At 38.1% G+C, this 17,259-nt stretch overlaps 1 protein-coding gene across 1 annotated transcript in view; it reads right to left on the bottom strand.

Moving 5' to 3' along the window:
* FMN1 (formin 1) overlaps window positions 1–17,259 on the bottom strand; it is a 457,430-nt gene that overhangs the window by 243,610 nt on the left and 196,561 nt on the right.

The following is a 17,259-nucleotide window of genomic DNA, read 5'->3' as shown; positions in this document are numbered from 1 at the left end:
TCTTTATCTCTGTACCCCAGCAGCTAGAGAAGGAAATGGCAACCCACTCCAGTGTTCTTGCCTGGAGAATCCCAGGGACGGGGGAGCCTGGTGGGCTGCCGTCTCTGGGGTCGCACAGAGTCGGACACGACTGAAGCGACTTAGCAGCAGCAGCAGCAGCAGCTAGAACAGCAAATACATGGTACTGATGAGATGGATGGATAAAAACCACTGTAATAGTTATATTCAGTCACTGTCCCAAGAGCCTTCATTATGGCTTATAAGACGTAGTCCACAAATATCTAGAACACCAAAGGATATAAAAGTACAGTTATATCTTACATTAAAAAGGTGAAGAAATATTTTCAATGGCCTAGTCTGTCAAGGTCATGACACAAGAAAAGGTGGCATTGTTTGGAACATTAGTTCTGAGTAAGCGTTACTGTTGCTAAGGATAATATTAGAGGAAGGAGATGAATAGATTTCTAATCATTCTTAAAAATTTCCAAACAATGCCATCTTCGTGGAGTCATAGGCATAAAACGAGGAAAGCTTCAGCAGTCAGGAGGAACGATGTACTACAAATACAAAAACCAAAATACAAATACAAAAGTCCATCCAATCTTTCATGAGTTCTACTATCTGAAAGGAACTTCACGCTTCATTCAACTAGGTGATCAAGATCATCTTTGTTCGGACATCCTACCCATCTCCATCTCCCTCTCCCGCCTACCTCCACCCATATTTCAGCCCTGATTACCATCCTAAATTATCACCAATATTTAAATTTCACTTTAGTGCCTACTTTAGTTCTGCCATAGCAAACTAAATGTTGAATGTTGTTCCTAACTTGTTCACCTAAGAAGGTGAACAGTCAGATAATATTCATTCATTATTTATTTGGCTGCACCGGGTCTTAGCTGTAGCATGTAGGATCTTTAGTTGTAGCACATGAACTCTTAGCTGTGGCATGTGGGATCTAGTTTCCTGACCAGGAATTGAACCCAGGCCCCCTTCATTGGGAGAGCAGAGTCTTAGCCACTAGACCACCAGGGAAGTCCCAACAGTCAGATAATGTTGATGAGCCAATACTTTTACACAATCTTCACCTTCTTAATAATATGAAAGAGTTACAAAGACAAGCTCCAAAAGGAAACTTTCTTCTCTCACACAACTGGATGATATCTACCCAAAGGTCCCCACCTCTCCCATTTCCCACCTCTCAACCAGTGATCTTTTAAGTTGGCTGAATCTGGTGAACACATCTATACAGACCATTTTGATGGCTCTGAAATTCATCTGCTTAGTGTAGTGGGTAGAGCACAAATTGGCTAGGCTCCTTAACCTCTCTGTATATCATTTTTCTCATACAGAAATTGGGGGTAATAACAGAACCTCACAAGGTTATGAGAAGTACATGAGTGAATATATGTAAAACCAGAGAGGAGTGTCTGGAACACCAGAGGAAATATAGAAGTTTGCTACAATGGTAGTATTAATGGTATTACTACCAATGGTGTTACTACTTATGGTAGTAATAATACAATGGTATTGTTTTGTCTCTTTGCTGCCTGACAGATCACGGAGGCCAGGGGCCATGTCATCTTGCTTTCAGCTCTCAGCACGTTTTCCAGCACCTTGCTCTATCCTTCTAAAGCAAAAAATAGATACAAAAATCCTCCTTTAATCTCTTCTAGCTGTTGCTCTTTCTTTTCTCACCCTCCCTCTTTTTCTTCAGAGTTTTTTTTTTTTTTTTTTTTTTAAGAAAACACACAGCTCTTGCTTTATCTATTTTCTTATCCATGCTTCTTTCAACCAGTGACACCTTGATGCTAGGCCCACTATATTACTGAAACTCCATGATTTGAGTGTTACATTTGATCAGCATCTTTCAGTGATTTTGCCCTCTCGGCTGCACTGTTAAAGTTGACTGCTGCTTTGCCTTGAATTTCTATTTCCCTGATCGTCAAAATTCTCCACCCACCCCTATTTTCTTCCTATTTCTTGGCTCTCTGCAGTCAATCAGTGGACTCCTCTCCCTCCATTCATCCCTTAAATGTTGTTCCCCAGGCATGCTCCTTCCCATTTTACCTCACACTACACAATCTCTCTTGGTCACCCTGCATACTCATGAGGTAAATGACAGTCATTGACTCTATCGCAACTTCCAAACTGGTATCTTAAAACCATAATTCCAACTATCCTCTGAAACTGGTCTACCTGAATATTTTTAATCAGCCACCGCAGAGTCAGTATGTCTGAAAATGAAGTCATGATGTCAAAGCTCAGTCTCTTTGTCCTCTGAAATTCTTCTTTGCAATTAGTAGCATCAACATCCTCCCAATGATCTCTTTCATAAACCTGGATATCATGATAGATTCTTTGTTCTCTCTCATTCCTAACAGATTATCGACGAGTTTCATTAACTTCTCTGATTCATTCCTTACCTTCTACCCCCAATGCCTCAACTCTTCATTGGGTCTTAGTTACCTGGACAGTGACAAGAGTCATCTCAATAATATTCCTGATACTGGTTTAGACACATTCATTTTTAAAATTCATATCTTTATTCCTTAAAATCCCTTCAACAACTGGCCATTACTTATAAGCTAACATTAAATTTGTTTAACATGGCCACATTGAAAACTCTTCTGTGTTTGCCCATTTTGTCCACTCTTGGCTCCTGCCTCTTCTCCAAATATGCCCTAGATTCTAGTTCTATATAACTTCTCTCTCTCCCAGGACCATACTCATGCACCTGGCCTTTGTAAATACTGTCCTCTCTTAACACCTCTTCTGTCTGCTGCAAACACCCAAGGTAAGGGGACAGATTATCAAACACAGATTCCATGGTGGCTTCCTCACAAACTGTACTTACTAATATAAAGAATAACCATGAAATTTCCATGTACTCCATATCAATATGCTCTAATAGCCCAAATAAAGAAACCAGTTACCTTTGCTCTTCCCTGTTTCACAACTCGTTTTGATCATTTCAATTTCTTGTGCAGAAGCTCAACATGACATAGTAATTCAAAGTGATTAAAGTAATAAGCACCTTATTCGTTCTCTATCTGTCCATATGTAATTGTCTTTAGTCACTCAGTTGTGTCCTACTCTTTGCTACCCCATGGACTGTAGCTCCTCTATCCATGGGATTTCCCAGGCAAGAATACTGGAGTGAGTTGCTTTTTACTTCTCCAGGGATCTTCCCAACCCAGGAATCAAACTCATGTCTCCTGCATAGCAGGTGGATTCTTTACCACTGAGCCACCAGAGAAGCCCCTCCACATGTAATAGGGAGGAACAAATCTGACTCCATATTAGATCTGTTCCTTTTGCTTTAACCTGTGTCCTTTTTGCCTGTGCTTAGTCATGCTGGCTCTGTACCTTTTATAAAAGAATGTTGTCTATAGTCCGAAATATATAGGACAGCTTATTCTCAGGGATCTGACCTTCAAGAGTCCATTCATAAACAGAAAAAAACTTGCAGTAACAAAGAATAACATGTCTTGTTGGAGGTTTACAGGAACATTCCACCTAACAACTGATCATGCCCATCCCTCACCTTGCCTATAAAAGTGCTTTGCTGAAACCCTTTGGAGAATCCGGGGCTTTGGGGGCATGAGCTGCCTGTCTCCTTGCATGGTCCTGCATTAAACCTTTGATCTAAACATGTCTGGCCTCACTGTGTGCTGGGCACAGAAACTTGCATTCAGTAATACATATCCTATCAATTAGTTCAAATTGTTATTGGCTCTATTACAAATGGGGCTTTTCAGGTGGTGCCTGCCAATGCAGGAGATGCAAAAGATGCGGATTTGATCCCTGGGTCAGGAAGATCCCTTGGAGCAGGAAATGGAAATCCACTCAGTATTCTTACTTAGAAAATTCTATAGACAAAGGAGCCTGGCAGACTATAGTATGAGGTCATGAAGCATTGTGCACGAATGAGCACGCAAGCACTATTACAAATAGGCATCTCAAATCTGTGCGTATTATAAATCAAGCCTTCGGGAAAAGTATCTTTTAACACTTTTTCACTCTACTTTCTGTGCCACTTTTACTTTGTACCTGGAAATCATATACTGTTTCCCGTCCTTTATCTACAGTCATAGCTAGAAGGACTGTTAATGATTTGATGAATCAAATACACAGAGTAGAATTTTCTGTTGAATAATCATGTACTCCCAGGCATGACCCTGAATATCTTTATGAAATGTCAAGTCCAGACCCTCACAGTCAAAATTACAGATAAGGATGGATCAAGGGAACATAACGCTTTTAAACCCTACTGACTCTCCTTTACTTTTGCACTGAATGTGCTGTTTGTACACGGTAGACAAAATGACTGCAAACCTTCCAATTATTTTAAAATAAATGTTCTTTAGGACACAGGAAGCATTACAAGTTTCCCTTTCCCCAACCTTCTCTGCTAAAAGTCTGTTGTTTTTCTGCATTTACCCTAACATCATTTGAAAGGAGGCAGGTCTAAGTTTTGACATCTTTCCAATCTCCCCTAGGTTTTATCTCCAAATTGCACCTGAATTTTTATCTATCTTCCATTATTTTTAACTTGATTGCTTCTATTACTTTCATTTTCAATCACATTCTCTTCCCACCTGCCATAGTCTATTAGTCTATATCCATTTTCTTCTAAGCAAGATGCAAATTCACAGTCTTTAAGAGAGCAATCCCAATTAAAACACTGTTCCAATCACCCTTTTCCTTGATTGATACTTTTTATCTGTTTAAGGTAATGGTTCTCAAGATGCTACCCATTAGAAATATCTAGAGAGCTTTGTAAAAAATTCTGATGGGGCCATCTCAAAAGATAATCATTCAATTGATCTGAGATGGTGCTGTTACACAGATGTCCTTAAAGCTCCCCCAAAGGGTTCCTGGGCAGCCAGAGCTGAAACCAGAAATAACTATTCTAAATCTTTATTCTGCTCCAAATATAGCTGAGATAGTATGGCATTACAATATTGGTGGAATTTTTTTGGCAATGACTTTTAACTTGGGTCATTGAAGAATCTCCAAAGGAATATGTGTTACTTGAAAAAGTCCCTTGGTAATTCTGATATATCCCCATAAAGAGACTATCCCTTCATTACCCATATTGAGAATAGTTATTTCATGCAGCAGATAAGCCTAAATTCTTTCCATGACACTCATGGCTCTTTAAAACCTGCCCTCTGCTTACTTTTGCAGATATTTCTTTATAGTTTCCCTATGGTGCACCAGTACAGATTCAAACATCCCATCAACTCCCACATCTTTATGCTTTTGCACATGCTGCTTCCTCTCTGTGAAACACCCTTTCTCTCCATTTTTGCCTAGTGAAAGCCCTGAAGGAAAACTCACTCCATTGCAACTGAACCTTCTGGCTTCAACTATTCTTGATTCTTCCTGACAAAAGTTTTCCTTTGACTCTGTTGCCAAAGAACTTCCTAGGTTCACATCACATTACAGTCACTTAGGTTTATCTTCTTTGCAAATCTAAAAGCTCCAGGCAGTTGGGGACCATGCCTTATTCATGCTTGAACTTTCAGAACACTGCGCACTACTTGGCTAGTTATCCTTAAATGCTTATTGAATTGAATTATTTCTTTAGCTTTAAATATTAAGACTTCCTTGTACCTCTGTATTACCCAACCAACTAGACTCAAAAGCCTAAGGAAATGTAAAAACAGAGACATGTGGTCCCCTTCCTTCCCTGGTGGCTAAGACAGTAAAGAATCTGTCTGCAATGTGGGAGACTAGGGTTTGATCCCTGGGTTGGGAAGATCCCCTGGAGAAAGAAATAGCAACACACTCCAGTACTCTTGCCTGGAGAATTCCAAGGACAGAGGAGCCTAGTGGGATACAGTCCATGGGTCTGCAAAAAAGTTGGACACGACTGAGCGACTAAAACAAGCACAACATAAACTATGAGATTTCATTGTTGTTATTACCTAGAAAATTCAAATAAAACCTCTAGATTTTTTTAAGTGTGGGTCTAAAAATTAATATTGATACTACTTAATTTTAACAATTCAAAATATTTAGGGTCAATAAGCATTCTCTTCACAATAAGCTTAACGGTTATTCCCATAAGTATAGTGAACTATGCAGTAGAATCCAACAGTATTTGTCATTCTAATCTGATTAGGAATTGGGCTCCAGGCAACTCCTGCAGTCTCCCCATGGACTGGTCCTCCCTTCCCCTACCAAATTCTCATTTTTAAAAAAATATCCTCCACATTACCACTGCTCAGAGATATCATCAAAGGAGCACACTGTCCTGAAACCCAAACAACAGAGGGAGACTTTGCTTGCCTGGCCCCCGCAAATATGTCTGTCAAAAAGAACTGGAAAAGTGCCTACTGATGAAAGACATCATGGTGGTACCGAGCACCGCGCAAAAATCACCCATTAACATTTTGTTGTTATGAACATCCTCTCCCAGTGGTGCTGCCAGGGGCCATTAAAAATTCAGGTTATCTGCTATACAATCTAAGTCAATTTTTCCCAGGGACTCTTGGAAATTCTACATTCTTCCAGGTTAGGGGAAGCAGTTCCAAAGGACTGCACAGAAGCACAATGAAACTGCATCACTTCAGGCAAGTTCTAAGATAGTAGCCATTTCCACAGCCACAACTTCACCCTATCTCTTTCTCTTCAACTTTCCACAATACAGACAGTCCTGCTCATGAAAGCTGTATAAAGAGGCAAAGCACAGTATCATCTAAGCCATACAAAGAAAGAGTCTCAGCTCTCATGAATGCAAATCAACACGGGAGGTCAAGCAGACTCAGTATAGCTCTGAAACCATACCAGTGGTTCAGCCTGCAGTTCAGATAAAGTTGGGCATTACTTCTGAAATGTGATAGCTATTCCAGACAGGATTCTGAAATATACTCTGAAAATAAGCAAATAAAATTATGGACAGTCATCCAAGGAAATAGGAAGTCAAACAGATAAATCTTTGAAATCTGTACTCAAGTTCCTACCTGGGAAACAAGATAAAACCTCACCGTAGCTAGAGTGTTCTAGTGAAACAGAAGAAATAAAGTCATGACTCATGGGGGATTCTAATAATGTTTTCTTTCTAAGTTATTAATATCACTAAATTAGTGTAAGTCACAGAACGGGTATACCTTGGGACATCCATGGAAATGACTTTCAAGGTTTTTTCCTCTAAAAAATAATTTGAAATCTAATAAGCAAATCCAAGACTGCATATTTTTAGGCAAAGAACCAACATACTAATTCCTTCTCGACCAGGAAAGAGGACTTGGGAGTTTTATGTTGTGTTATTATTGTCACTAATGAAGCTACAGGTAGCTCAATAAGGTATGTATGACACATTCCAGAATACATATGCATTTAGAAGCAACAGATGCTAAACCCTGGTCCTTAATACTATGACAAATTGAGGTTCTTCAAGTAATCACAGCAATCACATACTGTTTCTTTCTCAATTCACTCATTGTCTATGAGGAGTCGTTACCCTATGGCCAGTGCCCATCTGTCCACCAGTATCATTTTGGTAAGTAACTGTGAAGTAGGTTCCTCAATTAGATTTGCTTCACATATTCTCAACTTTGTCTTTTTCTTGTTTTAATTGAAAAAGGGGGGAAATGAAAAAAATGTCATTTAAATAGCATTATCAAGTAGGAGCAAGAAGGGGCTAAGTTGCTGAGTTCTTTCTGGCATTAGAAGTGAAATTTATGCTTAAGACTGTAGGATTACTTATTGGAAAAATAGTCTCCACATCTTTTACCAATGGAATAGAAAGCTTTCTGCTAGCAAGAAGTTGTTCAGGGGAGTGGTTGTAATAAATTTCCTATTTGTAGGCTTACTTTTCATAGTGATGTTGTATGAACCAGAGAGACTGAACAAGTCTTCACTATAGCAAATGAGATGAGACTCTGGTCTCTCTACCATCTAACTTTCAATCTAGATTTAATGAGCATCTACAATGCACTCAATCTTGCAAATGTATATATACAGAAACAAGTCAGACTTTGAGAGGCTCAAATTCCAGCTGAGAAAAGGTATTTGTTTGAGTTGTTTTTAATTTTCAGGAAAGCTGAGCTGGTGTGGATTTTACACTCTTATTCAAACATGACGTTTTCATTGATAACTGAAGAAAACCAATGACCACAGAGGCCAGTTTGTCCGGCAAAGATATCCCCGGTTCTTTGTGTTGCTTTTATTATCCAGTAAAGAGTCACTTCAGGGCCCACTCCCTGAATGTATTTTCATGAGTAAGTAAGGAGGTATTTGGCTTCCCACCTTAATATTTGAACAAATGACCGATGATGTGTGCCTAGGCCACAATCACCTTCTCCTGGCCACTTCCAGTCTTCCCGGGGATTAGTCACTTGATAAATCTGCCATGGAATGGGTTTTAAATTATAGACTAATCGACAGGGAAAACAAACAAGATGGTTTACGTGTTTTTTATTAAGATCTGGGCTCTGGCCTAGGACGCCTCCTTTGGAGGAAGCTAGGAAGGGAAATGGCTTAAAGTTCCAAATATTGCTCACCCCAGCCAAGAGACGTACTCATTATACAAGACATAAGTTGAGATGCCAGAAAAGGGCTCACAAAATTGGGTATAATCTTCATTTCTCTAAGTAATGAACCCAAGGAGAAATATTTTCTGCTCCAATTGGAAAGGCCAGGTCAAGTTAATGGGGCGGGGGGGAAAAAAACAACACTAAAATAGTAATCAAAATGACTGGATTTAGTTTAGCATAGGACTGTTGTATGACTTTAAATTTGCTTATCTCTGGCCATCTTCTTCATTTGTAAAACAAACAGGTCAGAAAAAGATCAGCAGCTTACCAACCAGGTTTCTAGGGATCCATGGAGGTATTTCAGCAGTTCTGCAAACAGTTGTTGTTTGGCGGGGAGGGAGGGGGCTGTTTTTTTTAATTTAAAAAGGATATTTTAAAATAACCTTAAAAACAATGGATTTTAAAAATACATATAATTACACCAAAACCTACATATGTGGATACCACCAGCACACTAAGTCCTAAAGTACTTAGATTTTGGTTTGCTTGTTTTTTTAGAGCCTTTGAAATACAAAGTTTTCTCTGACATCTTTCTGAATCTATTCAGATGATCTGAAAATGTTTCACTGATCAGGAAAGTAATAACTTTGTACTGGTCTCTCTCCTTTCCTTTCTTCGTCCCTTGTTTTAAATTCAGGTTTGTACACATACAAGAAGCAAATGGCTACCCACTCCAGTATTTTTGCCTAGAGAATCCCATGGACAGAGGAGCTGGTGGGCTACATACAGTCCATGAGGTTGCAAAGAGTTGGACAAGACTAAGCACACACACACACACACACACATGTAAGTATATTCTACGGCACACATGCATCATATGCCACTGTGCATGGCCAGGGCTCAGGCTAGTCTGCTCTGTGCAGGACCCTATTTTGGCAAAATAGTCCATTGTTCAATGACAAGCACATGAATGGGCAGAGTAACAGATGATTTTAGCATTTAATTTTATACTTGGGGCTTTCTGACAGAGTGATGTTTATGATTAAAACGAATTCCAACAGTTCTTAATTGTTAACTGGTTCAATTGTAAAGTAAAAATTTCCTACAATTCATGTTTCAATCTTAGGGATTATTTTAATTGAATACAACCCTAGGATAGTAAGGGAATTTCTTCCAAAAACTGTTTCCATTTTTAACTATATATTTTGTAAAATGTGGTTTTTGAGATTTTGTTAGTAAAATAAAACATAGAAAGTAACGCGGTGCTGTGGCTAAACACGTGTACACTCGTCGTGGATTCATGTTGATATATGACAAAACCAATATTGTAAAGTAAAAATAAATAAATAAAACACTTGTTAAAAAATAAATAAATAAATAAATAAGAGTCGACATTGAAAATCCCTAAATTTACATTTGTGCTCAAATTTTTGCAGAAAATAGCTGTAAAATATGTATCTTGACAAAAGATTTGTACCCAGAACACAGAACTCCACTACAATGAAAATAAGAAAACACCTCCCCTCCCAAAATGGGTAAAAGATATGAGGGACAGTTCATGAAGATGATACATGGATGATATATAAACACATAAAAAGATGCCCAATATGTTAGTCATTAGGGAAATGCATATTAAACCATGAGATACCACTGCATACTTACTGGAAGGGAGGGAGGAAGAGAGAGAGCAAGAGGTAACCTGGCCCATCTGATAACACCAAGTAATGGGGAGCATGTGGAGCAACTGGAACTCTCAGTTTGCAAACAGGAATGTAAAATGGTATAGCTACTTTGGAGAACTGTTTCTTGGAAAGTTAGATACACACTTTCCATATCACCCAATAATCTCACTGCTATTTGCCCAAGTGAAATAGAAATGTATGTTAACATGAAAATCCGTATGCAAATATTTTAACAGCTTTATGTTTACTTGCCTGTGATGGTTAATTTTACTAGGCCATGGGGTGATATTTGGCCAAATATTATTCTAGGTGCCTCTGTGAGGGTGTTTTGAGATGAGATTAACAATTGAATCAGTAGCTTGAGTAATCTGCTCTCCTTAATGCAGGTAGGTTTTATCCAATCCAGTACTCTTGCCTGGAAAATCCCATGGAGCCTGGTAGGCTACAGTCCATAGGGTAGCAAAGAGTAGGACAAGACTGAGTGACTTCTCTTTTATCCTATCAGTTAAAAACTTGAATGAATATAAAGCTGATGTTATTAAGAAAAAATTTCTCCAGCCTAAATACCTTTAAAGTGAGGCATCAGCCAATTTTCTTGCCTGAGGTCTGAAATATCAGCATTGGGTTTTTCTGGGTCTCCAGACTGCCAACTCACCCTACAGATCATGAGACTTATCAGGCTTCATGACTGTGTAAGCCAATTTCTTATCCTCTCTCTCTCTCTCTCTATATATATATATATATATAAACCCTATTAGTTCCATTTCTGTGGAGAACACAGACTAATGCATTACCTCAAATTGAAAGCCACTCAAATGTTCTTCATTTGCTGAAGGGTCAACAAACTGTGGCAAATGCACAAAGAGGAATTCTAACCAAAAATTCTAAACAAAAGGAATGGACCACTGGAAGATCCAACAACACAGATGAATCTCAAATGTATTAGGTTAAGTGCTAGAAGCTGGACTCAAAAGGCTACAAACTGTACGATTCCATTTATTTGACATTCTGGGAAAGTCAAAGCTGTAAGGGCAGAAAAAATATCAGCAGAGGGGGACAAGGTTCTGAGTTCAAAAGAGGAGCTGTCTTCCAAAGGACACAGGGGCATTTTCTATGGTAATGAGAATATTCTATGCTTTGATTGTGGTTTGGTTATGTGACTGCATGCCTTGTCAAAAATCACTAAAGAGTGATTTTTATTGTATGTAAAATTCTAGCTCAATGAAAAAAGCATCTTGAAGACTGGCATTATGGCAAGTCATATGCACACATTTCTATAGACTTAAAACTGCAAACTAAATGCATTATAAATAAAATGCCACTCATCAATGGGACTTCCAAACAAGCTTTTGTTTGTAACCAAATCTTTCTCTTTTAAGAAAACACATGTCAACAGACAGTAGAGTGAAATGAGTCCCCTAAATGTCCAGAGTTGCCTAGGTCTTAACAAGACACAAGTGTACAAATTTCCTAAGACAAAAGTTTAACTTTTTTTCACTGATGCTACAGAATTTTCACTTCTATGGCCCAATTTCCAGAGCTTTCTCTCCCAAGGTCAGGCTTAGGAGGGAGTGAGTGGCAGTCATCCAAGATGGCCACATTCAGCAGCATTCGAAACCAGCAGCTTGTGAGCACATGGCCAGGGGAGAATGAATGATTGACGGCTCACAGTCCAAGGCAGGATGTTACGGAGCCTTGAACACTGTGATGTCACATCTTCGGTGCTTTCGCACAGCCTACTTTCTATCTCATTACTCATAAGGAGTCCAACTTCCTCATAGTTGTTCATTAATAAGCACGTCCAAGGAAACAGGGTTATAAGTTTTTCACTTATGTAAGAAAAAAAGTACTTAACATCTATTCCCAGGCTACCATGAGAGTTTTATGTCTCTAAGGCAAGGATCAAAGTATTGCCTTGGATTTTCATTTTCTTTTAAGCAATAGACTGATGGTTTTCTTTTTTCTCTTTAGTTGCAGAGAAACCACCTATCAACAGTCTGTTACACAGTGCAATTAGAGCAGTTTCTTCCTATACCCAGTGGGTCTCCAAGACACAGGAGGCCTTTTATTCTATCAGTGTTTGTAAGCTGAATATCACCCTCCAGGTTTCTATTCTGTAAAATAAGGATGATATAACCTGTCTTTCTCCCTAATATATTTTTCATGGGACATAAAAGAAACTAAATAATATATTTGGAACAAATTAAGAAATACACTGACTTAAAAACAACGTAGAGTTTTAAGACACTGGATAGAACTAACAGCAACTAGTTAGATTTACAGCATACTGTCAGTTTGAAACTACTAACATAACCCATACAGCTCCCCATGGGTAAATATATATCTACATTCAAATGACCTTTAGAGGACAGAGTGTATATAATGTGGTTAAAATCAACCTTTCTTCTAAATAAACTGCATTAAGTGGAATCCATATACCATGAGAATACACAGAAAAATAAATTAGCATTGTATCATACAATAAAAGTCAGGCTATGACTTATATACAAGATACACTGATATTTATGACAAGATTTTTCTCAAGCAATTTAAACATACTCATTGATAAATACCTCATTCGCCTTTTTACCCCCTACTTGAAAAGTGCTCAAGTTCTCCTTTGTTTTCACCTCTAACTAATCCCCCCAACAAAAATCAGAATAATTGCCTTAACTCTGCCCCCCTCCTGAAGAAAAACATCTCCCATTATATTCACTGACAAACATCGTTCTAAAACATGTGCAGCTAGCTACTTTGCATCTTTATAATACCTTTGTGTATTAGGTTGCCACCATTTTACTGAAAATGCTGGCAAAATTACTGATGGCTTCCTAAGTTACCCAGTTCAGTGGATTTGTCCTCATTCTTCCTCTGTGACTTTGCAGCTGAACTTAAAAATGGCCTCTCTTGCTTTCTCTGACAGTATCGCTCCATAGTTCTCTTTCCACCTTTGTGATTTTTCTACCTACTTTCTTTCCCCATTCCATCCTCTAAGTATGTCAATTTTATGAGGGCTCACATTTTTGTCTCTCTTGTTCACCAGTGCATTCCTAGAACCATAAGTACAGCCTGGCCTGTAGGGCCTCAGATAGCTGTTGAATGAATAAAGGCATGCCTTTTTCAGGATCCCTGACTCAAGGGCTTCCTCGGTGGCTCAGTGGTGAAGAATCTGCCTGTAATGAAGGAGACGTGGGTTCGATTCCTGGGTGAGGAAGATCCCCTGGAGGAGGAAATGGTAACCCACTCCTCTATTCTTGCCAGGAAAATCTCATGGATAGAAGAGCCTGGCGGGCTACAGTCTGTGGGGTCACAAAGAGTCAGGCACACATGCACACATGCAACTGATTCTCAGAAGTCCTTAAAGCTATTGTGCCTGTGATTACCATGTTCAGCTATCAAAAAGAAGGCAAAGGGGAGGAGCTATTGAGTAGTACCTACATAAAGCCTATTGACATACATGACGACAAACCTTCTGATGTCTTTAACCACTGCTATTAAACCCTCAGTGATGTCCTCGTTGACAAGGGCAGAGCTGCTGGAGACCACGTTCTTTCCAACAACTCTCATGAAATTCATAAGCACTCGTAAATCCAGTGTCACAGGTGTATCTCCATTCAGACCTGGTAAGTTTCTTTCATTCAGTGGACCTCCAGACTGAGTTATCTTATAATACACACAGGGCCTAGATGAGAGCTAACAAATGTACTGACCCAAAGTGAGTCAGAACAAACATTCTACATCATAAGCATTCATAATACTATCATTGTGAATACCTATTACTAGTAAAGGATTTTTATAGTTCCAAACAAATCTCCATTTCAGAATAATTGAGGAGCCCACAAACATGTTTTATTCCATGTGTATCCACGTATTATGAGTTATTTTCTCATCTTCCTTGACTGGGACACACACCAAATGGTTGGAACTGGGTCCACAGAAATGCCTTGATCAACAAAAAAGAACCTTGAAACAGCACCAATAATAATGTGGGTGACCAGTTTGTTCTTCATAATGGCTAGGCCTCTTTTTTGAGTTTCTATATAGTCATCCCCTGTATCTGCCCATATAGGGAGGGCTGAGTGTACTGTACCATTTTGCATAAGGGACTTGAGCATCTGTGGATTTTGTGATTTTGAAGGGGTGCTAGAACCAATCCCTCAGATATGAAGGGATGACTATATAAGCAGTCAGACTTACAGAACATCTCCAGTCACAGACCCATCTAGAAAGAGGCTCAAATTTCTAGAACTATGCTTTCTACATTTGGAATATGTGCAATTGAGGGTGTAGATGGACTGACAGCATACAAGTGATAAAGTTCATCTGTAGCACCTAAGCTCCATACCTCTAAAAGCAGAGAGACCCAAAATAACATTCATTTTGAGTAACTAGAGAATTCTAAAACTCTGCAAAGGAAGTTTCCTGACCACAAGGCATCAATACTCATCATTTTTGGAAAGTTTTGGCAAAGTATCACACTGATTTATTTGAGCTCACGAAGATCTGATGTAATATTTAAAAACAGATTTCTTCTTTGTGTAAACATGAATTAGGAAAAATGTAAATCCCCCATCTAGGTTTATTTTTTTAATATGGATTTTAATTATATATTTAGAAATCTGGGGTGCTCAAAGCCTTAAACAGTTAAGATAATAAATGGAATTTGGCAGAACATTTGTTCTGATTACTAGATGTTTAATGATACTTGGAACGTCAAGATGCATGTGAAATTACACTCAAGTATGATGCACACAAAGTAACTTGGAAAGGATCAGATCTCATTTTGACTTGATTCTTTTCTCCTGGAATACAGACAAACCACATTCTTGTTTTCTTCCTGCATTCTCCCCCTTAGATTAAACTATATTACTTTTGACTGATATTCATCTCTGTAATTTGTGCTTTTTGAAAGGATAATTGTTACAAGAATTACATTTTCAGTTTTTTCCAGTAATTGGAAGATACAGCTTTAAATCAGTAGTCTTATTTCCTAGCTGATCAAACACGGAACATAATTCACGAATTGTTTTCAAAACAAATGTTTAACTACTCTACGCAAAGTTTAAATGTCACTTTGAATTGAGTTTGACACTCATCTATAAACTCAGGTTTATAGATGACTATAATTTTTTCTCTCCAAGAATTTTTCCATGTTAAATGTTACAGCTATTCCAATTTAAAGTGTGAAAAGACAGGGGCACTATTACCTAAAAATGAATACATAATTTCTACATAAGTCATTCCAAAGTTAATAACTAAATATGAAGGTTAATGATGATATAGGACCAGCTATATAACATCTGTATCAGACCACATACCTGCTGCAGTATTTCATGAACATGCTGCTGTCTCATGGAATCTGTCTGCTACAAGAGCTTACATGTGCCAATTTTGTGCCATGCACCCTTCATGAAAAAATGAACGGCTCAAGTATCTACACCAGTCATCCATTCTAAATAATTACAAAATACTTGCATTCTAAATATTTAGATTACTAGGAGTCTCAGTGTTGGGCCATCACCTTTCTTTCACTGCACTTCAGAGCAATGGAAGGCTTTGTGATTGCATGTCCTTGAACATAAAATTAATACACATATGAAATGGATTAGAATGGTTGAGGTGTTTGAAAGGAAGGAATTTTGATTTTTATAGAGATTGACGCAAAGATCATTTTTCTTGGTCCAAATTTACTTTGTTAAACATACTCTGACCTCAACTGTAGTTGCCAAATGTAAAAGCAAATGCCTATTTTCTTTTGAATCATTTTCTTTTTTATATTTTTTTCCTCTCATATGTTTTTCAGATTTTGCTATCAAAACAGCATAGGTAAGATTAAAAATGTAGAATTAAATCCAAACACGATGTACCTATAAGGAAAACAGTTAACAGACCAGTACTAAAAATTGGGGTCTCATAAAGGAGGAAATATTTAACTTTACTTCTGGGTGTTATCGGTTTTAAAAGCTGGGCTGGGGGGTGGAGGAGGGCAGTTAGCCATGCGAAATCCTCTAGTAACACTTAAAACTGCCATTCACAGTTATGGTGTTTTTAAAATTCCTTTGGTATGGGTGGTGCATGGTTGCAGGTTTTAGAGAAAAAATGTAAAATCACTCCAAGAGGTATTTCTGACAGCTGGTAGCTTCTATGTTTCAACCTTTATTATTATCATTATCATCATCATCATCATTATTATTTTGGTAATTAGGTTGCTACTGAGCAAAGAATGAGTGATGCTGTAGGAGTCCAACGTTTGAGTTCAAGTTATAATAGAACAGAGTCCATCTGAACACAATGATCCATATCTCACAAAACTAGACTATCTCATTCGAAAATAATAAAATTCTCTCTCAAGTTCCTATTTATAAATCCTGAATGCAGCTCTTACCCTTGCAGAGATAAGGAATGAAGACAGGAGAAAAAAGTATTAAACAACCTTCTGAACTTAAAAAGCAAACAACTTAAAAAGTTGAAATTGAATGAAAATATTTGGAAGAGGTGGCCTTATTTACCTCTAATTGATTTGTACATTTCTAAAAGAATTGTGTTTAATTTTGCTCATGTGCCTAAAGATTTTGGTTTTGAACAAGCTATGTTAAATCTCAAATAGCATATGCTTAATACCGCACATCATTGTGGAATATATGATGTTTATACTGCATATCGCAAATTTCAATTAACACTTGCTCTGCCTTTAGCAGAGCATTCTGTGTTTGGATTAAGTGATGGACCATTAGATTGGGAAAACACCTGACTTCCAGTCAAGGTGCGTCTATCAGCTGCCTTCATGGGCTTGGGCTCTATTACTGTTAGTACGTAGTATCTACAAGGTGAGTCTTAATGGGTGATCAGCTTCCTTGGTATAAGGAACCTTGTCCTGTTGGGAGCATGTTTTTCCCTTAAGGGCATTATGGAAGAAAAGGCTGAAAAGCATTAAGCTTGATTCAAAGATCAGATCTTTCAGGCTTTCAGACTCATCTATAAAAGGAAAGGGTTTTACAAATTACCAAAAATTCAAATGAGTCCATTTTGCTTTCACTTAAACTATTACAAATGATCAATCACCATAACCTGTCTAGACATACAAAGTC

The sequence above is a fragment of the Bos indicus x Bos taurus genome, chromosome 10, assembly GCF_003369695.1.
Source record: "Bos indicus x Bos taurus breed Angus x Brahman F1 hybrid chromosome 10, Bos_hybrid_MaternalHap_v2.0, whole genome shotgun sequence".
NCBI classification, from domain to species: Eukaryota; Metazoa; Chordata; class Mammalia; order Artiodactyla; family Bovidae; genus Bos; species Bos indicus x Bos taurus.
This window is presented reverse-complemented; position numbering and strand designations above follow the sequence as displayed.